Here is a 23,830-nt window from a genome sequence, read left to right as displayed (position 1 = left end):
AGAATCCGTTGCATTAGTGCTGGTATGATCGCTCATGTTTCATTCTGCGCTGCAAATACATACACTCTTTCTCCTTCCATCCCCCCTCCCGTCATTTGTTTCCTTGTGCGTGCACTCTGCTTCTTTCCTTCTCGTTCTATTATCAAGTAAAATGTCCCGGCACCGTGACTCACTTTTGCGAATGAACCAGCGGTTCATAATTCCATTCGCGCGTAACGTCGAACGACCCATCCGAAGAAGAATGGGTGCAACACGAGTACTTCGCAGGAGGTCACCCGTACGAGTACTACTCTCGCCAAATCAAACTTAACTGCGGAGTTCTGATAAGATCCGGAGCATTAGTGCTGGTATGATCGCACCTGCTTCATTTCGCGCTGCAAATACATACACTCCTTCTCATTTGTTCCCCCTCCCTTCATTTGTTTCCTGGTGCGGTCACACTTCAACTCTCTTTGTCGTTCTAATATCAATTAAAATGCCCCTGCGTCTTGACTGACATTTGCGTATAAACCAGCGGACAATAGTTCCAGTCGCGCATAACGTCGAACGACCCATCTGAAAAAAGAAATGGGTGCAACACGAGAACTTCCAAGGAGGTAACCCATCCTTGTGGTTCTTTCGCCAAAGCACACTTAACTGCGGATATCTGATGGGATCCGGTGCATTTTTGCAGGTATGATCGCACCTGTTTCATTTCACGCTGAAGATACATATACTCCTTCTCCTTCCCTCCCCCCTCCCATCATTTGTTTTCTTGTGCGTTCACACTGCACCTCTTTTTCTCGTTCTAATATCGATTAAAATGCCCCTGCTTCTTGACTCACATTTGTGTATAAACCAGCGGACAATAATTTCAGTCGCGCGTAACGTCGAACAACCCGTCTGAAAAAAATTGGTGCGACACGAGGACTTCCTATGAGGTCACCCATCCGAGTACTACTCTCGCCCAAGCACACTTAACTGCGGAGTTTTGATGGGATCCGTTGCATTAGAGCTAGTATGATCGCACCTGTTTAATTTCGCGCTGCAAACACATACACTCCTTCTCCTTTCTTCCCCCTCCCGTCATTTGTTTCCTTGTGCGTGCGCACTGCACCTCCCGTTCTCGTTATAATATCAAGTAAAATGCCACGGCGCAGTGACTCACATTTGCGAATAAACCTGCGGACCATAATTCAAGTCGCGCGTAACGTCGAAAGAATCATCTGCAAAAAAATGGGTGCAACACGAGAATTTCCCACGAAAATGGGTGAAATATAAAGACTTCGCAGGAGGTCACCCATCCTAGTACTACTCTCGCCCAAACACCCTTAACTTGCGGAGCTCTGATAGAATCCGTTGCATTAGTGCTGGTATGATCACTCATTCTTCATTCTGCGCTTCAAATACATGCACTCTTTCTCCTTCAATCCCCCCTCCAGTTATTTGTTTCCTTGTGCGTGCACTCTGTATCTCTCCTTCTCGTTTTAATATCAAGTAAAATGTCCCAGCACCGCTACTCACCTTTGCGAGTGAACCAATGGTTCATAACTCCATTCGCGCGTAACGTCGAGCATCCAAAAAAAAATGGGTGCACCACGAGGACTTCGCAGGAGCTCACCCATCCGAGTACTACTCTCGCCCAAGCACACTTAACTGCGGAGTTCTTATGGGATCCGGTGCATTAGTGCTGGTATGATCGCACCTGTTTCATTTCGCGCTGCAAATACATACACTCCTTCTCATTTCTTCCCCCTCCCTTCATTTGTTTCCTGGTGCGTTCACACTTCACCTCTCATTCTCGTTCTAATATCAATTAGAATGCCCCTGCGTCTTGACTCACATTTGCGTATAAACCAGCGGACCATAATTCCGGTCGCGCGTAACGTCGAACGACCCATCTGGAAAAAAAAATGGGTGCAACACGAGAACTTCCCAGGAGGTAACCCATCCTTGTACTACTTTCGCCAAAGCACACTTAACTGCGGAGTTCTTATGGAATCTAGTGCATTTTTGCTGGTATGATCGCACCAGTTTCATTTCGTGCAGAAAATACATATACTCCTTCTCCTTCCCTCCCCCCTCCCATAATTTGTTTCCTTGTGCGTTCACACTGCACCTCTTCTACTCGTTCTAATATCGATTAAAATACCGCTTCTTCTTGACTCACATTTGCTTATAAACCAGCGGACAATAGTTCCAGTCGCGCGTAACGTCGAACGACTCGTCTGAAAAAAAATTGGTGTGACACGAGAACTTCCCAGGAGGTAACACATCCTTGTACTACTTTCGCCAAAGCACACTTAACTACGGAGTTCTGATGGGATCCAGTGCATTTGTGTTGGTATGATCGCACCTGTTTCATTTCGTGCTAAAAATACATACACTCCTTCTCCTTCCCTCGCCCCTCCCAAAATTTGTTTTCTTGTGCATTCACACTGCACCTCTCCTTCTCGTTCTAATATCGATTAAAATGCCGCTTCTTCTTGACTCACATTTGCTTATAAACCAGTGGACAATAGTTTTAGTCGCGCATAACGTCGAACGACTCGTCTGAAAAAAAGTTGGTGTGATACGAGGACTTCCCAAGATGTCACCCATCCGAGTACTAGTCTCGCTCAAGCACACTTAACTGCGAAGTTCTGATGGGATCCGGTGCGTTAGTGTTGGTATGATCGCACCTGTTTAATTTCGCACTGCAAATACATACACTCCTTCTCCTTTCTTCCCCCTCCCGTCATTTGTTTCCTTGTGTGTGCGCACTGCACCTCCCGTTCTCGTTTAAATATCAAGTAAAATTCCACGGCGCCGTGACTCACATTTGCGAATAAACCTGCGGACCATAATTCAAGTCGCGCGTAACGATGAAAGAATCATCTGCAAAAAAATGGGTGCAACACGAGGACGTCCCAAGAAAATGGGTGAAATATAAAGACTTCGCAGGAGGTAACCCATCCTAGTACTACTCTCGCCCAAGCACCCTTACCTGCGGAGTTCTGATAGAATCCGTTGCATTAGTGCTGGTATGAGCACACCTGTTTCATTTCGTGCTTAAAATACATACACTCCTTCTCCTTCCCTCACCCTCTCATCATTTGTTTCCTTGTGCGTTCACACTGCACCTCTCCTTTTCGTTCTAATATCAATTAAAATGCCCCTGCTTCTTAACTCACATTTGCGTATAAACCAGCGGACCATAGTTCAAGTCGCGCGTAACGTCGAACGACCTGTCTGAAAAAAAATTAGTGCGAGGTGAGGACTTCCCAGGAGGTCACCCATCTAAGTACTACTCTCGCCCAAGCACACTTAACTACAGAGTTCTGATGGGATCCGGTGCATTAATGCTGGTATGATCGCACCTATCTAATTTCGCGCGGCAAATACATAAAATCCTTCTCCTTTCTTCCCCCTCCCGTCATTTGTTTTCTTGTGCGTGCGCACTGCACCTCCCATTCTCGTTCTAATATCAAGTAAAATGCCACGGCGCAGTGACTCATATTTGTGAATAAACCTGCGGAACATAATTCAAGTCGCGTGTAACGTGGAAAGAATCATCTGTAAAAAAATGGGTGCAACACGAGGACTTCCCAAGAAAATGGGTAAAATATAAGGACTTCGCAGGAGGTCACCCATCCTAGTACTACTCTCGCCCAAGCACCCTTAACTGCGGAGTTCTGATAGAATCCGTTGCATTAGTGCTGGTATGATCCCTCAAGTTTCATTCTGCGCTGCAAATACATACACTATTTCTCCTTCCATCCCCCCTCCCATCATTTATTTCCTTGTGCGTGCACTCTGCATCTCTCCTTCTCGTTCTAATATCAAGTAAATTGCCCCGGCACCGTGACTCACTTTTGCGAATGAACCAGCGGTTCATAATTCCATTCGCACATAACGTCGAACGACCCATCCGAAAAAAAAGGGTGCAAGATGAGGACTTCCCAGGAGGTCACCCATCCGAGTACTACTCTCGCCCAAGTGCACTTGACTGTGGAGTTCTGATGGGATCCGGTGCATTAGTGCTGGTATGATCGCACCTGTTTCATTTCACACTGCAAATACATACACTCATTCTCCTTTATTCCCCCTCCCGTCATTTGTTTCCTAGTGCGTTCAAACTTCACCTCTCCTTCTCGTTCTAATATCAATTAAAATGTCACTGCGTCTTGACTCACATTTGCTTATCAACCAGCGGACCATAGTTCCAGTCGCGCGTAACGTCGAACGGCCTACCTGAAAAAAAAAAGGGTGCAACATGAGAACTTCCCAGGAGGAAACCCATCCTTAAACTACTTTCGCCAAAGCACAATTAACTGCGGAGTTCTGATGGGATCCGGTGCATCTGTGCTGGTATAATCGCACCCGTTTCATTTTGTGCTGAAAATACATACACTCCTTCCCTCCCCCTTTCCGTCATTAGTTTCCTTGTGCGTGCACTCTGCATCTCTCCTTCTCGTTCTAATATCAAGAAAAATGGGACGGCACCGTGACTCACCTTTGCGAATGAACCAGTGGTTTATAATTCCATTCGCGCGTAATATCGAACGACCCATCGGAAAAAAAATGGGTGCAACACGAGGACTTCCCAGGAGGTCACCCATCCGAGTAATACTCTCGCCCAAGCACATTTAACTGCGGAGTTCTGATAGGATCCGGTGAATTAGTGCAGGTATGATCTCACATGTTTCATTTCACGCTACAAATACATACACACCTTCTCCTTCCCTCCCCCCTTCCATCATTTGTTTCCTTGTGCGTTCACGCTGCACCTCTCATTCTCGTTCTAATATCGATTAAAATGCCCCAGCTTCTTGACTCACATTTGCGTATAAACCAGCGAACCCTAGTTCCAGTCGCATGTAACGTCGAACGACCCTGTCTGAAAAAAAATTAGTGCGACGCGAGGACTTCTCAAGATGTCACCCATCCGAGTACTACTCTAGCCCAAGCACACTTAACTACAGAGTTCTAATGGAAACCGGTGCATTAGTGCTGGTATGATCGCACCTAATTAATTTCACACGGCAAATACATAAAATCCTTCTCCTTTCTTCCCCCTCCCGTCATTTGTTTCCTTGTGCGTGCGAACTGCACCTCCTGTTCTCGTTCTAATATCAAGTAAAATGCCACGGCGCCGTGACTTACATTTGCGAATAAACCTGCAGACCATAATTCAAGTCGCGCGTAACGTCGAAAGAATCATCTGCAAAAAAATTGGTGCAACACGAGGACTTCCAAAGAAAATGGATGAAATATAAGGACTTCGCAGGAGGTCGCACATCCTAGTACTACTCTCGCCCAAGCACCCTTAACTTGCGGAGTTCTGATAGAATCCGGTGCATTTGTGCTGGTATGATCGCACCTGTCTCATTTGGTGCTGAAAATACATATACTCCTTCTCCTTCCATCGCCCCTCCCGTCATTTGTTTCCTTGTGCATGCACTCTGCATCTCTCCTTCTCATTCTAATATCAAGTAAAATGCCCCGGCACCGTGACTCACCTTTGCAAATGAACCAGCGGTTCATAATTCCATTCGCGCATAACGTCGAACGACCCATTCGAAAAAAAATGAGTGCAACACGAGGACTTCCCAGGATGTCACCCATCCGAGTACTAATCTCGCCCAAGCACACTTAGCTGCGGAGTTCTGATGGGATCCGGTGCATTAGTGATGGTATGATCGCACCTGTTTCATTTTGCGCTGCAAATACATACACTCCTTCTCCTTTCTTTCCCCTCCCGTAATTTGTTTCCTGGTGCGTTCATACTTTATCTCTCCTTCTCGTTCTAATATCAATTAAAATGCCCCTGCGTCTTAACTCACATTTGCGTATAAACCAGCGGACTATAGTTCCAGTTGCGCGTAACGTCAAACGACCCATCTAAAAAAAAATGGGTGCAACACGAGAACTTCCCAGGAGATAACCCATCTTTGTACTACTTTTGCCAAAGCACACTTAACTGCAGTGTTCTTATGGGATCTGGTGCATTTTTGCTGGTATGATCGCACCTGTTTCATTTCGTGCTGAAAATACATACACTCCTTTTCCTTCCCTCCCCCCTCCCATAATTTGTTTCCTTGTGCGTTCACACTGCACCTCTCTATCTCATTCTAATATCGATTACAATGCCCATGCTTCTTGACTCACATTCGCGTATAAACAAGCGGACCATAGCTCCAGTCGCGCGTAACGTCGAACGACCCGTCTGGAAAAAAATTGGTGCGACACGAGGACTTCCAAGGAGTTCACCCATCCGAGTACTACTCTCGCCCAAGCACTCTTAACTGTAGAGTTAAGATGGGATCCTATGCATTAGTGTTGGTATGATCGCACCTGTTTAATTTCGCACTGCAAATACATACACTCCTTATCCTTTCTTCCCCGTCCCGTCATTTGTTTCCTGGTGCGTTCACAATTCACCTCTCCTTCTTGTTCTAATATCAATTAAAATGCCCCTGGGTCTTGACTCACATTTGCGTATAAACCAGCAAACAATAGTTCCAATAGCGCGTAACGTCAAACGACCCATCTGAAAAAAAAAATGGGTGCGACACGAGAACTTCCCAGGAGGTAACCCATCCTTGTACTACTTTGGCCAAAGTACACTTAACTACAGAGTTACGATGGGATCCGGTGCATTTGTGCTGGTATGATCGCACCTGTTTTATTTCGTGCTGAAAATACATACACTCCTTCTCCTTCCCTCCCCCCTTCCATCATTTGTTTTCTTGTGCGTTCACACTGCACCTCTCCTTCTCGTTCTAATATCGATTAAAATGCCCCTGCTTCTTGACTCACAATTGAGTATAAACCAGCAGACAATAGTTCCAGTCGCGCATAACGTCGAACTACCCGTCTAAAAAAAAATTAGTGCGACACGAGGACTTCCTAGGAGGTCACCCATCCGAGTACTACTCTCGACCAAGCACACTTAACTGCGGAGTTCTGATGGGATCCGGTGCATTAGTGTTGGTATGATCGCACCTGTTTAATTTCGCACTGCAAATACATACACTCCTTCTCCTTTCTTCCCCCTTCCGTCATTTGTTTCCTTGTGTGTGCGCACTGCACCTCCCATTCTCGTTAATATATCAAGTAAAATTCCACGACGCCGTGACTCACATTTGCGAATAAACCTACGGACCATAATTCAAGTCGTGCGTAACATCAAAAGAATCATCTGCAAAAAAATGGGTGCAACACGAGGACTTCCCAAGAAAATAGGTAAAATATAAGGACTTCGCAGGAGGTAAACTATCCTAGTACTACTCTCGCACTAGCACCCTTACCTACGAAGTTCTGATAGAATCCGTTGCATTAGTGCTGGTATGATCGCACCTGTTTTATATCGTGCTGAAAATACATGCACTCCTTCTCCTTCCATCCCCTTCCCATCATTTGTTTTCTTGTGCGTTCACACTGCACCTCTCCTTCTCGTTCTAATATCGATTAAAATGCCCCTGCTTCTTAACTCACATTTGCGTATAAACCAGCGGACCATAGCTCCAGTCGCGCGTAACGTCGAACGACCCGTCTGAAAAAAAATTGGTGCGACACGAGGACTTCCCAGGAGGTCACCCATCCGAGTACTACTCTCGACCATGCACACATAACTGCGGAGTTCTGATGGGATCCAGTGCATTTGTGATGGTATGATCGCACCTGTTTAATTTTGCGCAGCAAATACATACACTACTTCTCCTTTCTTCCCCATCCCGTCATTTGTTTACTTGTGTGTGCGCACTGCACCTCCCGTTCTCGTTAATATATCAAGTAAAATTCCACGGCGCCGTGACTCACATTTGCGAATAAACCTACGGATATAATTCAAGTCGTGCGTAACATCGAAAGAATCATCTACAAAAAAATGGATGCAACACGAGGACTTCCCAAGAAAATGGGTGAAATATAAGGACTTCGCAAGAGGTAACCCATCCTAGTACTACTCTCGCCCAAGCACCCTTACCTGCGGAGTTCTGATAGAATCCGTTGCATTAGTGCTGGTATGATCGCACCTGTTTTATTTTGAGCTGAAAATACATACACTCCTTCTCCTTCCATCCCCCTCCCAGCATTTGTAGCCTTGTGCATTCACATTGCACCTCTCCTTCTCGTTCTAATATCGATTAAAATGCCCCTGCTTCTTAACTCATATTTGCGTATAAACCAGCGGACCATAACTACAGTCGCGCGTAATTTCGAATAACCCATCTGAAAAAAAAATTGTGCGACACAAGGACATCCGAGGAGGTCACCCATCCAAGTACTACTCTCGCCCAAGCACAGTTAACTACGGAGTTCTAATGGGATCCGGTGCATTAGTGCTAGTATGATCGCACCTATTTAATTTCTCGCGGCAAATACATAAAATCCTTCTCCTTTCTTCCCCCTCCCGTCATTTGTTTCCTTGTGCCTGCGCACTGCACCTCCTGTTCTCGTTCAAATATCAAGTAAAATGCCACGGCGTCGGGACTCACATTTGCGAATAAACCTGCAGACCATAATTCAAGTCACGCATAACTTCGAAAGAATCATCTGTAAAAAAATGGGTGCAACACGAGGACATCCCAAGAAAGTGGGTGAAATATAAGGACTTCGCAGGAGCTCACCCATCCTAGTACTACTCTCGCCCAAGCACCCTTAACTGCGGAGTTCTGATGGGATCCGGTGCATTAGTGATGGTATGATCGCACCTGTTTAATTTCGCGCTGCAAATACATACACTCCTTCTCATTTTTTCTCCCTCCCGTCATTTGTTTCCTTGTGCATGCGCACTGCACCTCCCGTTCTCGGTCAAATATCAAGTAAAATGCCACGGCGCTGTGACTCACATTTGCGAATAAACCTGCGGACCATAATTCAAGTCGCGCGTAACGTCGAAAGAATCATCTGCAAAAAAATGGGTGCAACACAAGGACTTCCGAAGAAAATGGGTGAAATATAAGGACTTTGCAGGAGGTCACCCATCCTAGTACTACTCTCACCCAAGCACCCTTAACCGCGGAGTTATGATAGAATCCGTTTATTAGTTCTGGTATGATCACTCATGTTTCACTATGCGCTACAAATATATACACTCTTTCTCCTCCCATCCCCCCTCCCGTCATTTGTTTCCTTGTGCGTGCACTCCGCATCTCTCTTTCTCGTTATAATATCAAGTTAAATGCCCCGGCACCGTGACTCACATTTGCAAATTAACCAGCGGTTCATAATTCCATTCGCGGGTAACGTCGAACGACCCATCCGAAAAAAAGTGGATGCAACACGAGGACTTCCAAGGAGGTCACCCATCCGAGTACTACTCTCGCCCAAGCACACTTAACTGCGGAGTTCAGATCCGGTGCATTAGTGCTGGTATGATGGCTCCTGTTTCATTTCGCGCTGCAAATACATACACTCCTTCTCCTTTCTTCCCCCTCCCGTCATTTCTTTTCTTGTGCGTGCGCACTGCACCTCCCGTTCTCGTTCAAATGTCAAGTAAAATGCCACGACGCCGTGACTCACATTTGCGTATAAACCAGCGGACCATAGTTCCAGTCGCGCGTAACATCAAACGACCCATCTGAAAAAAAAAATGGATGCAACACGAGAACTTCCGAAGAAAAAGGGTGAATTATAAGGACTTCGCAGGAGGTCACCCATCCTAGTACTACTCTGGCCCAAGCACCCTTAACTTGCGGAGTTCTGATCAAATCTGTTGCATTAGTGCTGGTATGATCGCTCATGTTTCATTCTCCGCTGCAAATACATACACTCTTTCTCCTTCCATCCCACCTCCCGTCATTTGTTTCCTTGTGTGTGCACTCTGGATCTCTCCTTCTCATTCTAATATCAAGTAAAATGCCCCGGCATCGTGACTCACCTTTGCGAATGAACCAGCGGTTCATAATTCCATTCGCGCATAACGTCGAACGACCCATCAGAAAAAAAATAGGTGCAACACAAGGACTTCCCAAGAGATCACCAATCCGAGTAATACTCTCCCCCAAGCACACTTAACTGCGGAGTTCTTATGGGATCCGGTGCATTAGTGCTGGTGTGATCGCACCTGTTTCATTTTGCGCTGCAAATACATACACTACTTCTCCTTTCTTCCCCCTCCATTCATTTGTTTCCTGGTGCGTTCACACTTCACCTCTCATTCTCGTTTCTAATATCAATTAAAATGCCCTTGCGTCTTGACTCACATTTGCGTATAAACCAGCGGACCATAGTTCAAGTCGCGCGTAACGTCGAACGAACGTTCTGAAAAAAAAAATTGGTGCAACACGAGAACTTCCCAGGAGGTAACCCATCCTTGTACTACTTTCGCCAAAGCAAAATTAACTGCGTAGTTCTGAAGGGATCTGGTGCATTTGTGCTGGTACGATTGCACCTCTTTCATTTCGTGCTGAAAATACATACACTCATTCTTTCCTCCCCCTCCCATGATTTGTTTCCTTGTGCGTTCACACTGCACCTCTCTTTCTCGTTCTATTATCGATTAAAATGCCCCTGCTTCTTGACTCACATTTGCGTATAAACTAGCGGACCATAGTTCCAGTCACGCATAACGTCGATCGACCAGTCTGAAATAAAATTGGTGCGACACGAGGACTTCCGAGGATGTCACCCATCCACAAAATACTCTCGCCCAAGCACACTTGACTGTGGAGTTCTGATGGGATCCAGTGTATTAGTACTGGTATGATAGCAACTGTTTAATTTCGCGCTGCAAATACATACACTCGTTCTCCTTTCTTCCCCCTCCCGTCATTTGTTTCCTTGTGCGTGCGCACTGCACCTCTCGTTCTCGTTCTAATATAAAGTAAAATGCCACGGCGCCGTGACTCACATTTGTGAATAAACCTACGGACAATAATTCAAGTCGTGCGTAACGTCGAAAGAATCATCTGTAAATAAATGGGTGCAACACGAGGACTTCCCAAGAAAATGGGTGAAATACAAGGACTTCGCAGGAGGTAACCCATCCTAGTACTACTCTCGCCCAAGCACCCTTACCTGCGGAGTTCTGATAGAATCTGTTGCATTAGTGCTGGTATGATCGCTTATGTTTCATTCTGCGCTGCAAATACATACACTATTTCTCCTTCCATCCCCCCTCCCGTCATTTGTTTCCTTGTGCGTGCACTCTGCATCTCTCATTCTCGTTCTAATATCAACTAAAATGCCCTGGCACCATGACTCACCTTTGCGAATGAACCAGTGGTTCATAATTCCATTCGCGCGTAACATCAAACGACCCATCCAAAAAAAAATAGGTGCAACACGATGACTTCCCAGGAGGTCACCCATCCGAAAAATACTCTCGCCCAAGCACACTTGACTGTGGAGTTCTGATGGGATCCAGTGTATTAGTGCTGGTATGATAGCAACTGTTTAATTTCGCGCTGCAAATACATACTCTCCTTCTCCTTTCTTGCCCCTCCCGTCATTTGTTTCCTTGTGCGTGCGCACTGCACCTCCCGTTCTCGTTCAAATATAAAGTAAAATGCAACGGCACCGTGACTAACATTTGCTAATAAATCTGCGGACCATAATTCAAGTCGCCCGTAACATCGAAAGAATCATCTGCAAAAAAATTGGTGCAACATGAGGACTTCCCAAGAAAATGGGTGAAATATAAAGACTTCGCAGTAGGTCACCCATCTTAGTACTACTCTCGCCCAAGCACCCTTAACTTGCGGAGTTCTGATAGAATCCGTTGCATTAGTGTTGGTATGATCGCACATGTTTCATTCAGCGCTGCAAATACATGCACTCCTTCTCCGTCCATCCCCCCTCCCGTCATTTGTTTCCTTATGCGTGCACTCTACATCTCTGCTTCTCGTTCTAATATCAAGTAAAATGCCCCGGCACCGTGACTCACCTTTGTGAATGAACCAGCGGTTCATAATTCCATTCGCGCGTCACGTCGAACGACCCATCCGAAAAAAATTGGTGCAACATGAGGACTTCCCAAGAGGTCACCCATCCGAGTACTACTCTCGCCCAAGCACGCTTAATTGCAGAGTTCTGATGGAATTCGGTGCATTGGTGCTGGTTTGATCGCACCTATTTAATTTCAAGCTGCAAATGCATACACTCCTTCTTCTTTCTTCCCCCTCCCGTCATTTATTTCCGTGTGCGTTCACAGTGTACCTTCCGTTCTCGTTCTAATATCAATTAAAATGCCCCTGCGTCTTAACTCACATTTGCGTATAAACCAGGGGACCATAGTTCCAGTCGCGCGTTACGTCGAACGGCCCATCTGAAAAAAAAAATAAGTGCAACACGAAAACTTCACAGGAGGTAACCCATCCTTGTACTACTTTCGCCAAAGCATACTTAACTGCGGAGTTCTCATGGGATCCGGTGCATTTGTGCTGGTATGATCGCACCTGTTTCATTTCGTGCTGAAAATACATACACTCCTTCTCCTTCCCTCCCCCCTCCCATCATTTATTTGCTTGTGCGTTCACACTGAACCTCTTCTTCTCATTCTAATATCGATTAAAATTACCCTGCTTCTTGACTCACATTTGCGTATAAACCAGCGGACCATAGTTCAAGTCGCACGTAACGTCGAACGACCCGTCTGAAAAAAAAAATTGGTGCGTAGTTCTGATGGGATCCGGTGCATTTGTGCTGGTATGATCGCACCTGCTTCATTTTGTGCTGAAAATACATACAATCCTTCTCCTTCCCTCCCTCCTCCCATCATTTGTTTCCTTGTGCGTTCACACTGCACCTCTCATTCTCGTTCTAATATCAATTAAAATGCCCCTGCTTCTTAACTCACATTTGCGTATAAACCAGCGGACCATAGTTCAAGTTGCGCGTAACGTCAAACGACCCGTCTGAAAAAAAAAATTGGGCGACACGTGGACTTCCCAAGAGGTCACCCATCCGAGTACTACTCTCGCCCAAGCACAATTAACTATAGAGTTCTGATGGGATCCGGTGCATTAGTGTTGGTATGATCACACCTGTTTAATTTTGCGCTGCAAATACATACACGCCTTCTCCTTTCTTCCCCCTCCCGTCATTTGTTTCCTTGTGCGTGCGCACTGCACCTCCCGTTCTCGTTCTAATATCAAGTAAAATGCCACGACACCGTGACTCACATTTGCGAATAAATCTGCGGACCATAATTCAAGTCGCGCGTAATGTCGAAAGAATCATCTGCAAAAAAATAGGTCCAACACGAGGACTTCTTAATAAAATGGGTGAAATATAAGGACTTCGCAGGAGGTCACCCATCCTAGTACTACTCTCCCCCCTCCTATCATTTGTTTCCTTGTGCGTTCACACTGCACCTCTCCTTCTCGTTCTAATATCGATTAAAATGCCCCTGCTTCTTGACTCATATTCACTCATTTCCATATCTTCCCCCTCCCGTCATTTGTTTCTTTGTGTGTGCGCACTGCACCTCCCGTTCTCGTTCAAATATCAAGTAAAATGCCACGGCGCCATGACTCACATTTGCGAATAAAGCTGTGGAACATAATTCAAGTCGCGCGTAACGTCGAGAGAATCATCTGCAAAAAAATGGGTGCAACACGAGAACTTTCCAAGAAAATGGGTGAAATATAAGGACTTCGCAGGAGGTCACCCATCCTAGTACTACTCTCGCCCAAGCACCCTTAACTTGCGGAGTTCTGATAGAATCCGTTGCATTAGTACTTGTAAGATCGCTCATGTTTCATTCTGCGCTGCAAATACATACACTCTTTCTCCTTCCATCCCCCCTCCCGTCATTTGTTTCCTTGCGCGTGCACTCTACATCTCTCCTTCTCGTTCTAATATAAAGTAAAATGCCCCAGTACCGTGACTCACCTTTGCGAATGAACTAGCATTTCATAATTCGATTCGTGCGCAGCGTCGAACGACCCATCCGAAAAAAATGGGTGCAACACGAGGACTTCCCAGGAGGTCACCCATCCAAGTACTACTCTCGCCCAAGCACACTTCACTGCGGAGTTCTGATGGGATCTGGTGCATTAGTGCTGGTATGATCGCACCTGTGTCATTTCGCACTGCAAATACATACACTCCTTCTCCTTTCTTCCCCCTCCCGTCATTTGCTTCCTGGTGCGTTCACACTTCACCTCTTCTTCTCGTTCTAATATCAATTAAAATTCCCTTGCGTCTTGACTCACATTTGCGTATAAACGAGCGGATCATAGTTCCAGTCGCGCGTAACGTCGAACGACTCATCTAAAAAAAAAATGGGTGCAACACGAGAACTTCCCAGAGGTAACCCATCCTTGTACCACTTTCGCCAAAGCACACTTAACTGCGGTGTTCTGATGGGATCCGATGGATTTGTGCTGGTATGATCGCTCATGTTTCATTTAGTGCTGAAAATACAAATACTCCCTCTCCTTCCCTCCCCCCTCCAATAATTTGTTTCCTTGTGCGTTCACACTACACCTCTTTTACTCGTTCTAATATTGATTAAAATGCTCCTGCTTCTTGACTTACATTTGCATATAAACCAGCGGACCATAGTTCCAGTTGCGCATAACGTCGAACGTCCCGTCTGAGAAAAAATTGTTGCGACACGAGGACTTCCAAGGAGGTCTCCCATCCGAGTACTACCCTCGCCCAAGCACACTTAACTGCAGAGTTCTGATGGGTTCCGGTGCATTAGTGCAGGTATGATCGCATCTATTTAATTTTGCGCTGCAAATACATACACTCCTTCTCCTTTCTTTCCCCTCTCGTCATTTGTTTTTTATACACACTGCACCTCCCGTTCTCGTTAAAATATCAAGTAAAATGCCACGATGTCGTGACTCACATTTGCAAATAAACCTGCGGACCATTATTCAAGTCGCACGTAACGTGGAAAGAATCATCTGCAAAAAAATTGGTGCAACACGAGGACTTCCCAAGAAAATGGTGAAATATAAGGACTTCACAGGAGGTCACCCATCCTCGTACTACTCTCGCCCAAGCACCCTTAACTTGTGGAGTTCTAATAGAATCCATTGCATTTGTGGTGGTATGATCGCTCATGTTTCATTCCGCGCTGCAAATACATACACTCTTTGTCCTTCCATCCCCCCTCCCGTCATTTGTTTCCTTGTGCGTGCACTTTGCATCTCTCTTTCTCGTTCTAATATCAAGTAAAATTCTCCGACACCGTGACTCACCTTCGCCAATGAACCAGCGGTTCATAATTCCATTCGCGCGTAATGTCGAACGACCCATCTGAAAAAAAATAAGTGCAACATGAGAACTTCCCAGGAGGTCACCCATCCGAGTACTACACTCGCCCAAGCACACTTAACTGCGGAGTTCTGATGGGATCCGCTGCATTAGTGCTGGTATGATCGCACCTGATTAATTTCACGTTGTAAATACATTTACTCATTCTCCTTTCTTCTCCTTCCTGTCATTTGTTTCCTTGTGCGTGCGCACTACACCTCCTGTTCTCGTTCAAATATCGAGTAAAATGCCACGGCACCGTGACTCACATTTGCAAATAAACCTGCGGACCATAATTCAAGTCGCGCGTAACGTCAAAAGAATCATCTGGAAAAAAATGGGTTCAACACGATGACTTCCCAAGAAAATAGGTGAAATATAAGGAGTTCGAAGGAGGCCTCCCATCCTAGTACTACTCTCGCCCAAGAACCCTTAACTTGCAGAGTTTTGATAGAATCTGTTGCATTAGTTCTGGTTTGATCGCTCATGTTTCATTCTCTGCTGCAAATACATACGCTATTTCTCCTTCCATCCCCCCTCCCGTCATTTGTTTCCTTGTGCGTCCACTCTGCATCTCTCCTTTTCGTTCTAATATTAAGTAAAATGCCCCGGCACCGTGACTCACCTTTGCGAATGAACAAGTGGTTCATAATGCCATTCGCGCGTAACGTCAAACGACCCATCCGAAAAAAAATAGGTGCGACACGAGGATCTCCTAGGAGGTCACCCCTCCGAGTACTACTCTCGCCCAAGCACACTTAACTGCGGAGTTCTGATGGGATCCGTTGCATTAGTGCTGGTGTGATCGCAACTGATTAATTTTGTGCTGCAAATACATTCACTCCTTCTCCTTTCTTCCCCCTCCCGTCATTTGCTTCCTGGTGTGATCACATTTCACCTCTCCTTCTCGTTCTAATATCAATTAAAATGCCCCTGCGTCTTGACTCACATTTGCGTATAAACCAACGGACCATAGTTCCAGTCGCGCGTAACGTCGAACGACTTATTTAAAAAAAATGGGTGCAATACGAGAACTTCCCAGGAGGTAACCCATCCCTGTACTACTTTCGCCAAAGCACACTTAACTGCGGAGTTCTGATTGGATCCGGTGCATTTGTGCTGGTATGATCGCACCTGTTTCATTTCGTGCTGAAAATACATACACTCCTTCTCTTTCCCTCCCCCATCCAATAATTTGTTTCCTTGTGCGTTCACACTGCACCTCTCTTTCTCGTTCTAATATCGATTAAAATGCTCCTGCTTCTTGACTCAAATTTGCGTATAAACCAGCGGACCGTAGTTCCAGTCGCGTGTAACATCGAACGATCCGTCTGAAAAAAAATTGTTGCGACACGAGGACTTCCCAGGAGCTCACCCATCCGAGTACTACTCTCACCCAAGCACACTTAACTGCAGAGTTCTGATGGGATACGGTGCATTAGTGCTGGTATGATCACACCTGTTTAATTTGGCGCTGCAAATAAATAAACTCCTTCCCCTTTCTTCCCCCTCCCGTTATTTGTTTCCTTGTACGCACTGCACCTCCTGTTTTCGTTCAAATATCAAGTATAATGCCACGGCGCCGTGACTCACATTTGCAAATAAACCTGGAGACTATAATTCAAATCGCCCGTGACGTCGAAAGAATCATCTACAAAAAAATGGGTACAGCACGAGGACTTTCTAAGAAAATGGGTGAAATATAAGGATTTTGCAGGAGGTCACCCATCCAGTACTACTCTCGCCCATGCACCCTTAACTAGCTGAGTTCTAATAGAATCCATTGCGTTAGTGGTGGTATGATCGCTCATGTTTCATTCTGCGTTGCAAATACATACACTCTTTCTCCTTCCATCCCCCCTCCCGTCATTTGTTTCCTTGTGCGTGCACTCTGCATCTCTCCTACTCGTTCTAATATCAAGTAAAATGCCCTGGCACCGTGACTCACCTTTGCTAATGAACCAGCGGTTCATAATTCTATTCGCGCGTAACGTCGAACGACCCATCCGAAAAAAAATAGGTGTAACACGAGGACTTCCCAGGAGGTCACCCATTCGAGTACTACTCTCGCCCAAGCACACTTAACTGCGGAGTTTTGATGGGATACGGTGCATTAGTGCTGGTATGATCGCACCTGATTAATTTCGCGTTGCAAATACATTCACTCCTTCTCCTTTCTTCCCCCTCCCGTCATTTGTTTCCTTGTGCGTGCGGACTGCACCTCCCGTTCTCGTTCAAATATCGAGTAATATGCGACGGCGCCGTGACTCACATTTTAGAATAAACCTTTGGACCATAATTCAAGTCGCGCGTAACGTTGAAAGAATCATCTGCAAAAAAATGGGTGCAACACAAGGACTTCCCAAGAAAATGGGTGAAATATAAAGACTTCGCAGGAGGTCACCCATCCTAGTACTACTCTCGCCCAAGCACCCTTAACTTGCGGAGTTCTGATAGAATCCGTGTCATCAGTGCTGGTATGATCGCTCATGTTTCATTCTGCGCTGCAAATACATACACTTTTTCTCCTTCCATCCCCCCTCCCGTCATTTGTTTCCTTCTGCGTACACTCAGCATCTCTCTTTCTTGTTCTAATATAAAGTAAAATGCCCTGGTACCGTGACTCACCTTTGCGAATGAACCAGCGGTTCATAATTCCATTCGCGCGTAATGTCGAACGACCCATCCAAAAAAAAATGGGTGCAACACGAGGGCTTCCCAGGAGGTCACCCATCCGAGCCGGTGCATTAGTGCTTGAATGATCGCACTTGATTAATTTCGCACTGCAAATACATTCACTCCTTCTCCTTTCTTCCCCCTCCCGTCATTTGTTTCCTGGTGCGTTCAGACTTCACCTCTCCTTATCGTTCTAATATCAATTAAAATGCCCCTGCGTTTTGACTCACATTTGCGTATGAACCGGCGGACCATAGTTCCAGACGCACGTAACGTCGAATGATCCATCTGAAAAAAAAAATGGGTGCAACACGAGAACTTCCCAGGAGGTAACCCATCCTTGTACTACTTTCACCAAAGCACACTTAACTGCGGAGTTCTGATGGGATCCAGTGCATTTGTGCTGGTATGATCACAACTGTTTCATTTCGTGCTGAAAATACATACAGTCCATCTCCTTCCCTCCCCTCTCCCATCATTTGTTTTCTTCTGCACTCACACTGCACCTCTCCTTCTCGTTCTAATATCGATTAAAATGCCCCTGCTTCTTGACTCACATTTGCGTATAAACAAGCGGACCATAGTTCCAATCGCGCGTAGTGTCTAACGACCCATCTGAAAAAAAAATGGATGCAACACGAGAACTTCCCAAGAAAATGGGTGAAATATAAGGACTTCGCAGGAGGTGACCCATCCTAGTACTACTATCGCCCAAGCACCCTTAACTGCGGAGTTCTGATGAGATCCGGTGCATTAGTGCTGGTATGATCGCACCTGTTTCATTTCGCGCTGCAAATACATACACTCCTTCTCCTTTCTTCCCCCTCCCGTCGTTTGTTTCCTGGTGCGTTCACACTTCACCTCTCCTTCTCGTTCTAAAATCAAGTAAAATGCCCCGGCACCGTGACTCACCTTTGCGAATGAACAAGCAGTTCATAATTCTATTCGTGCGTAACGTCGAAAGACACATCTGAAAAAGAATGGGTGCAACACGAGGACTTCCGAAGAGGTCACGCATCCGAGTACTACTCTCGCCCAAGCACACTTAACTACAGAGTTCTAATGGGATCCGGTGCTTTAGTGCTGGAATGATCGCACCTGTTTAATTTCGCGCTGCAAATACATACACTCCTTCTCCTTTCTTCCCCCTCCCGTCATTTGTTTCCTTGTGCGTGCACACTGCACCTCCCGTTCTCGTTCAAATATCAAGTAAAATCCCACGGCGCCGTGACTCACATTTGCGAATAAACTTGCGGACCATAATTCAAGTCACGCGCAACGTTGAAAGAATCATCTGTAAAAAAATGAGTGCAACACGAGGACTTCCCAAGAAAATTGGTGAAATATAAGGACTTCGCGGGAGGTCACCCATCCTAGTACTACTCTCGCCCAGGCACCCTTAAATTGCAGAGTTCTAATAGAATCAATTGCATTAGTGGTGGTATGATCGCTCATGTTTCATTTTGCGTTGCAAATACATACACTCTTTCTCCATCCATCCCTACTCCCGTCATTTGTTTCCTTGTGCGTGCACTTTGCATCTCTCTTTCTCGTTCTAATATCAAGTAAAATTTCCCGGCACCTTGACTCACCTTTGCTAATGAACCAGCGGTTCATAATTCCATTCGCGCGTAACGTCGAACGACCCATCTAAAAAAAAATAGGTGCAACACGAGGACTTCCCAGGAGGTCACCCATCCGAGTACTACTCTCGCCCAAGCACACTTAACTACGGAGTTCAGATCCGGTGCATTAGTGCTCGTAGGATCGCACTTGTTTCATTTCGTGCTGCAAATACAAACACTCCTTCTCCTTTCTTCCCCCTCCCGTCATTTGTTTCCTGGTGCGTTCACACTTCACCTCTCCTTCTCGTTTTAATATCAATTGAAATGCCCCTGCGTCTTGACTCACATTTGCGTGTAAACCAGCGGACCATAGTTCCAGTCGCGCGTTACGTCGAACGGCCTATCTGAAAAAAAAAATGTGTTCAACACGTGAACTTCCGAGGAGGTAACCCATCCTTGTATTACTTTCGCCAAGGCACACTTAACTGTGGAGTTCTGATGGGATCCGGTGCATTTGTGCTGGTATGATCGCGCCAGTTTCATTTCGTGCTGAAAATACATACACTCCTTCTCCTTCCCTCCCCCCTCCCATCATTTGTTTCCTTGTGCGTTCACACTGCTCCTCTCCTTCTCGTTCTAATATCGATTAGAATGTCCCTGCTTCTTGACTCACATTTGCTTATAAATCATTGGACCATAGTTTAAGTCGCGCGTAACATCAAACGACCCGTCTGAAAAAAAATTGGTGCGACACGAGGACTTCCCAGGAGTTCACCCATCAGAGTACTACTCTCGCCCAAGCACACTTAACTGCGGAGTTTCTTAAGGGATCCGGTGCATTAGGGCTGGTATGATCGCACCTATTTAATTTCTCGTGGCAAATACATAAAATCCTTCTCATTTCTTCTTCCTCCTGTCATTTGTTTCCTTGTGCGTGCGCACTGCACCTCCTGTTCTCGTTCTAATATCAAGTAAAATGCCCCGGCGCCGTGGCTCACATTTGTGAATAAACCTGTGCACCATAATTCAAGTCGTGCGTAATGTCGAAAGAATCATCTGCAAAAAAAAGGTGCAACACGAGGACTTCCCAAGAAAATGGTTGAAATATAAGGACTTCGCAAGAGGTCACCCATCCTAGTACTACTCTCGCCTAAGCACCCTTAACTGCGGAGTTCTGATAGAATCCTTGCATTAGTGCTGTTATGATCGCTCATGTTTCATTCTGCGCTGCAAATACATACACTCTTTCTCCTTCCATCCCCCCTCCCGTCATTTGTTTCCTTGTGCTTGCACTCTGCATCTCTCCTTCTCGTTCTAATATTAAGTAAAATGCCCTGGCACCGTGACTCACCTTTGCCAATGAACTAGCGGTTCATAAATCTATTCGCGCGTAACGTCGAACGATCCCTCTGAAAAAATACGGGCGCAACACGAGGACATCACAGGAGGTCACCCATCCGAGTACTACTCTCGCCCAAGCACACTTAAGTGCGGAGTTCTGATGGGATCCGGAGCATTAGTGCTGGTATGATCGCACTGGTTTAATTTTGCGTTGCAAATAGATATACTCCTTCTCCTTTCCTCCCCCTCCCGTCATTTGTTTCGGGGTGCGTTCACACTTCACCTCTCCTTCTCGTTCAAATATCAATTAAAATGCCCCTGCGTCTTAACTCACATTTGCGTATAAACCAGTGGACCATAGTTCCAGTCGCGCGTAACCTCGAACGGCCCATCTAAAAAAAATGGGTGCAACACGAGAACTCCCTAAGAGGTAACCCATCCTTGTACTACTTTCACCAAAGCACACTTAACTGCGGAGTACTGATGGGATCCAGTGCATTTGTGCTGGTATGATCGCACCTGTTTCATTTCGCGCTGAAAATACATACACTCCATCTCCTTCACTCACCCCTCCCATCATTTGTTTCCTTGTGCGTTCATCCTGCACCGCTCATTCTCATTCTAATATCGATTAAAATGCACCTGCTTCTTGACTCAGATTTGTGTATAAACTAGCGGACCATAGCTCCAGTCGCGCGTAATGTCGAACTACCCGTCTGAAAAAAAATTGGTGCGACACGAGGACTTCCCAAGAGATCTCCCATCAGAGTACTACTCTCGCCCAAGCACACTCCTGGGATCCGGTGCATTAGGGCTGGTATGATTGCACCTGTTTAATTTCGCACTGCAAATACATACACTCCTTCTCCTTTCTTCCCCCTCCCGTCATTTGTTTCCTTGTGCGTGTGCACTGCACCTCCCGTTCTCGTTCTAATATCAAGTAAAATGCCCCGGTACCGTGACTCACCTTTGCGAATGAACCAGCGGATCATAATTCCATTCGCGCGTAACGTCGAACGATCAATCCGAAAAAAAATGAGTGTAACACGAGGACTTTCCAGGAGGTCACCCATCCGAGTACTACTCTCGCCAAAGCACACTTAACTGCGAAGTTCTGATGGGATACGGTGCATTAGTGCTAATAGAATCACACCTGTTTAATTTCGCGCTGCAAATACATACACTCATTCTCCTTTCTTCCACCTCCCGTCATTTGTTTCCTTGTGCGTGCGCACTGCACCTCCCGTTCTCGTTTTAATATCAAGTAAACTGCCATGGCGCCGTGACTCACATTTGCGAATAAACCTGCGGACCATAATTCAAGTCGCGCGTAATGTCGAAAGAATCATCTGCAAAAAATTTGGTGCAACACGAGGACTTCCCAAGAAAATGGGTGAAATATAAGGACTTCGCAGCAGGTCACCCATCCTAGTACTACTCTCGCCCAAGCACCCTTAACTGCGGAGTTCTAATGGGATCCGGTGCATTAGTGCTGGTAAGATCACACCTGTTTAATTTCGCGCTGCAAATACATACACTCCTTCTCCTTTCTTCCCCCTCCCGTCATTTGTTTCCTTGTGCGTGCGCATTGCACCTTTCGTTCTCGTTCAAATATCAAGTAAAATGCCACGGTGCCGTGACTCACATTTGCGAATAAACCTGTGGACCATAATTTAAGTCGCGCGTAACGTCGAAAGAATCATCTGCAAAAAAATGGGTGCAACACGAGGACTTCCGAAGAAAATGGGTGAAATATAAGGACTTCGCAGGAGGTCACCCATCCTAGTACTACTCTCGCCCAAGCACCCTTAACCGCGGAGTTCTGATAGAATCTGTTGCATTAGTTCTGGTATGATCGCTCATGTTTCACTCTGCGCTGTAAATACATACACTATTTCTCCTCCCATCCCCCCTCCTGTCATTTGTTTCCTTGTGCGTGCACTCTGCATCTCTCCTTCTCGTTCTAATATCAAATAAAATGCCCCGGCACCGTGACTGACCTTTGCGAATGAACCAGCGATTCATAATTCCATTCGCGGGTAACGTCGAACGACCCATCCGAAAAAAATGGATGCAACACGAGGACTTCCTAGGAGGTCACCCATCCGAGTACTACTCTCGCCCAAGCACACTTAACTGTGGAGTTCTGATGAGATACGGTGCATTAGTGCTAATAGAATCGCACCTGTTTCATTTCGCGCTGCAAATACATACACTCATTCTCCTTTCTTCCACCTCCCGTCATTTGTTTTCTTGTGCGTGCGCACTGCACCTCCTGTTCTCGTTCTAATATCAAGTAAAATGCCACGGCACCATGACTCACATTTGCGAATAAACCTACGGACCATAATTCAAGTCGCGCGTAACGTCGAAATAATCATCTGCAAAAAAATAGGTGCAACACGAGGACTTCCCGAGAAAAATGTTGAAATATAAGGACTTCGTAGGAGGTCACCCATCCTAGTACTACTCTCGCCCAAGCACCTTTAACTGCGGAGTTCTGATAGAATCCGTTGCATTAGTGCTGGTATGATCCCTTATGTTTCATTTTGCGTTGCAAATACATATACTTTTTCTCCTTCCATCCCCCTTCCCGTTATTTGTTTCCTTGTGCGTGCACTCTGCATCTCTCCTTCTCGTTCTAATATCAAGTAAAATGCCCCAGCATCGTGACTCACCTTTGCGAATGAACCAGCGGTTCATAATTCCATTCGCGCGTAACGTCAAATGACCCATCCGAAAAAAAATGGGTGCAACACGAGGGCTTTCCAGGAGGTCACCCATCCGAGTACTACTCTCGCCCAAACACTCTAAACTGTTGCGTTCTGATGGGATCTGGTGCATTAGTGCTGGTATGATCACACATGTTTTATTTCGTGCTGCAAATACATACAATCCTTCTCCTTTCTTCCCCCTCCCGTCATTTGTTTCCTAGTGCGTTCACACTTCACATCTCCTTCTCGTTCTAATATCAATTAAAATACCCCTGCGTCTTGACTCACATTTGCGTATAAAACAACGGACTATAGTTCAAGTCGCGCGTAACGTCGAACCACCCATCTAAAAAAAAA

The 23,830-nt window shown here is 45.9% G+C and overlaps 1 non-coding gene and 42 pseudogenes across 1 annotated transcript; all 43 read right to left on the bottom strand.

Moving 5' to 3' along the window:
- Positions 1 to 892: 892 nt before the first annotated feature.
- Positions 893 to 1,011, bottom strand: LOC148252701 (5S ribosomal RNA; annotated as a pseudogene).
- A 556-nt stretch (positions 1,012 to 1,567) lies between these two features.
- On the bottom strand, positions 1,568 to 1,686 carry LOC148252700 (5S ribosomal RNA; annotated as a pseudogene).
- A 207-nt stretch (positions 1,687 to 1,893) lies between these two features.
- On the bottom strand, positions 1,894 to 2,012 carry LOC148252699 (5S ribosomal RNA; annotated as a pseudogene).
- A 206-nt stretch (positions 2,013 to 2,218) lies between these two features.
- Positions 2,219 to 2,337, bottom strand: LOC148252698 (5S ribosomal RNA; annotated as a pseudogene).
- Positions 2,338 to 2,543: 206 nt separating this feature from the next.
- LOC148252697 (5S ribosomal RNA) lies at positions 2,544 to 2,662 on the bottom strand (annotated as a pseudogene).
- Positions 2,663 to 3,221: 559 nt separating this feature from the next.
- On the bottom strand, positions 3,222 to 3,340 carry LOC148252696 (5S ribosomal RNA; annotated as a pseudogene).
- Positions 3,341 to 3,899: 559 nt separating this feature from the next.
- On the bottom strand, positions 3,900 to 4,018 carry LOC148252695 (5S ribosomal RNA; annotated as a pseudogene).
- Positions 4,019 to 4,224: 206 nt separating this feature from the next.
- On the bottom strand, positions 4,225 to 4,343 carry LOC148252694 (5S ribosomal RNA; annotated as a pseudogene).
- A 200-nt stretch (positions 4,344 to 4,543) lies between these two features.
- On the bottom strand, positions 4,544 to 4,662 carry LOC148252693 (5S ribosomal RNA; annotated as a pseudogene).
- Positions 4,663 to 4,869: 207 nt separating this feature from the next.
- On the bottom strand, positions 4,870 to 4,988 carry LOC148252692 (5S ribosomal RNA; annotated as a pseudogene).
- Positions 4,989 to 5,549: 561 nt separating this feature from the next.
- Positions 5,550 to 5,668, bottom strand: LOC148252691 (5S ribosomal RNA; annotated as a pseudogene).
- Positions 5,669 to 5,873: 205 nt separating this feature from the next.
- Positions 5,874 to 5,992, bottom strand: LOC148252690 (5S ribosomal RNA; annotated as a pseudogene).
- A 206-nt stretch (positions 5,993 to 6,198) lies between these two features.
- LOC148252689 (5S ribosomal RNA) lies at positions 6,199 to 6,317 on the bottom strand (annotated as a pseudogene).
- A 207-nt stretch (positions 6,318 to 6,524) lies between these two features.
- On the bottom strand, positions 6,525 to 6,643 carry LOC148252688 (5S ribosomal RNA; annotated as a pseudogene).
- Positions 6,644 to 6,849: 206 nt separating this feature from the next.
- Positions 6,850 to 6,968, bottom strand: LOC148252687 (5S ribosomal RNA; annotated as a pseudogene).
- Positions 6,969 to 7,527: 559 nt separating this feature from the next.
- LOC148252686 (5S ribosomal RNA) lies at positions 7,528 to 7,646 on the bottom strand (annotated as a pseudogene).
- A 234-nt stretch (positions 7,647 to 7,880) lies between these two features.
- LOC148252685 (5S ribosomal RNA) lies at positions 7,881 to 7,999 on the bottom strand (annotated as a pseudogene).
- Positions 8,000 to 8,204: 205 nt separating this feature from the next.
- LOC148252684 (5S ribosomal RNA) lies at positions 8,205 to 8,323 on the bottom strand (annotated as a pseudogene).
- A 235-nt stretch (positions 8,324 to 8,558) lies between these two features.
- Positions 8,559 to 8,677, bottom strand: LOC148252683 (5S ribosomal RNA; annotated as a pseudogene).
- Positions 8,678 to 9,236: 559 nt separating this feature from the next.
- LOC148252682 (5S ribosomal RNA) lies at positions 9,237 to 9,350 on the bottom strand (annotated as a pseudogene).
- Positions 9,351 to 9,913: 563 nt separating this feature from the next.
- Positions 9,914 to 10,032, bottom strand: LOC148252681 (5S ribosomal RNA; annotated as a pseudogene).
- Positions 10,033 to 11,240: 1,208 nt separating this feature from the next.
- On the bottom strand, positions 11,241 to 11,359 carry LOC148252680 (5S ribosomal RNA; annotated as a pseudogene).
- A 560-nt stretch (positions 11,360 to 11,919) lies between these two features.
- On the bottom strand, positions 11,920 to 12,038 carry LOC148252679 (5S ribosomal RNA; annotated as a pseudogene).
- A 207-nt stretch (positions 12,039 to 12,245) lies between these two features.
- Positions 12,246 to 12,364, bottom strand: LOC148252678 (5S ribosomal RNA; annotated as a pseudogene).
- Positions 12,365 to 12,833: 469 nt separating this feature from the next.
- LOC148252677 (5S ribosomal RNA) lies at positions 12,834 to 12,952 on the bottom strand (annotated as a pseudogene).
- Positions 12,953 to 13,868: 916 nt separating this feature from the next.
- Positions 13,869 to 13,987, bottom strand: LOC148252676 (5S ribosomal RNA). The gene has a single exon (XR_015814873.1). It is a non-coding gene; the product is annotated as a 5S ribosomal RNA (ribosomal RNA).
- A 530-nt stretch (positions 13,988 to 14,517) lies between these two features.
- Positions 14,518 to 14,636, bottom strand: LOC148252675 (5S ribosomal RNA; annotated as a pseudogene).
- Positions 14,637 to 15,191: 555 nt separating this feature from the next.
- On the bottom strand, positions 15,192 to 15,310 carry LOC148252674 (5S ribosomal RNA; annotated as a pseudogene).
- Positions 15,311 to 15,871: 561 nt separating this feature from the next.
- LOC148252673 (5S ribosomal RNA) lies at positions 15,872 to 15,990 on the bottom strand (annotated as a pseudogene).
- Positions 15,991 to 16,194: 204 nt separating this feature from the next.
- Positions 16,195 to 16,313, bottom strand: LOC148252672 (5S ribosomal RNA; annotated as a pseudogene).
- Positions 16,314 to 16,519: 206 nt separating this feature from the next.
- Positions 16,520 to 16,638, bottom strand: LOC148252671 (5S ribosomal RNA; annotated as a pseudogene).
- A 556-nt stretch (positions 16,639 to 17,194) lies between these two features.
- LOC148252670 (5S ribosomal RNA) lies at positions 17,195 to 17,313 on the bottom strand (annotated as a pseudogene).
- An 841-nt stretch (positions 17,314 to 18,154) lies between these two features.
- On the bottom strand, positions 18,155 to 18,273 carry LOC148252669 (5S ribosomal RNA; annotated as a pseudogene).
- Positions 18,274 to 18,510: 237 nt separating this feature from the next.
- Positions 18,511 to 18,629, bottom strand: LOC148252668 (5S ribosomal RNA; annotated as a pseudogene).
- Positions 18,630 to 18,834: 205 nt separating this feature from the next.
- Positions 18,835 to 18,953, bottom strand: LOC148252667 (5S ribosomal RNA; annotated as a pseudogene).
- Positions 18,954 to 19,514: 561 nt separating this feature from the next.
- Positions 19,515 to 19,628, bottom strand: LOC148252666 (5S ribosomal RNA; annotated as a pseudogene).
- Positions 19,629 to 20,160: 532 nt separating this feature from the next.
- LOC148252665 (5S ribosomal RNA) lies at positions 20,161 to 20,280 on the bottom strand (annotated as a pseudogene).
- A 558-nt stretch (positions 20,281 to 20,838) lies between these two features.
- On the bottom strand, positions 20,839 to 20,957 carry LOC148252664 (5S ribosomal RNA; annotated as a pseudogene).
- Positions 20,958 to 21,161: 204 nt separating this feature from the next.
- LOC148252663 (5S ribosomal RNA) lies at positions 21,162 to 21,280 on the bottom strand (annotated as a pseudogene).
- A 515-nt stretch (positions 21,281 to 21,795) lies between these two features.
- On the bottom strand, positions 21,796 to 21,914 carry LOC148252662 (5S ribosomal RNA; annotated as a pseudogene).
- A 235-nt stretch (positions 21,915 to 22,149) lies between these two features.
- Positions 22,150 to 22,268, bottom strand: LOC148252661 (5S ribosomal RNA; annotated as a pseudogene).
- A 559-nt stretch (positions 22,269 to 22,827) lies between these two features.
- LOC148252660 (5S ribosomal RNA) lies at positions 22,828 to 22,946 on the bottom strand (annotated as a pseudogene).
- A 560-nt stretch (positions 22,947 to 23,506) lies between these two features.
- Positions 23,507 to 23,625, bottom strand: LOC148252659 (5S ribosomal RNA; annotated as a pseudogene).
- Between the last annotated feature and the right edge of the window lie 205 nt (positions 23,626 to 23,830).

Source organism: Carica papaya, chromosome 8 (assembly GCF_054855325.1).
Source record: "Carica papaya isolate Zhongbai chromosome 8, ASM5485532v1, whole genome shotgun sequence".
In the NCBI taxonomy this organism is placed as follows: Eukaryota; Viridiplantae; Streptophyta; class Magnoliopsida; order Brassicales; family Caricaceae; genus Carica; species Carica papaya.
Note: the sequence above shows the minus strand (reverse complement) of the source record. Positions and strands in the feature narration are given on the sequence as shown.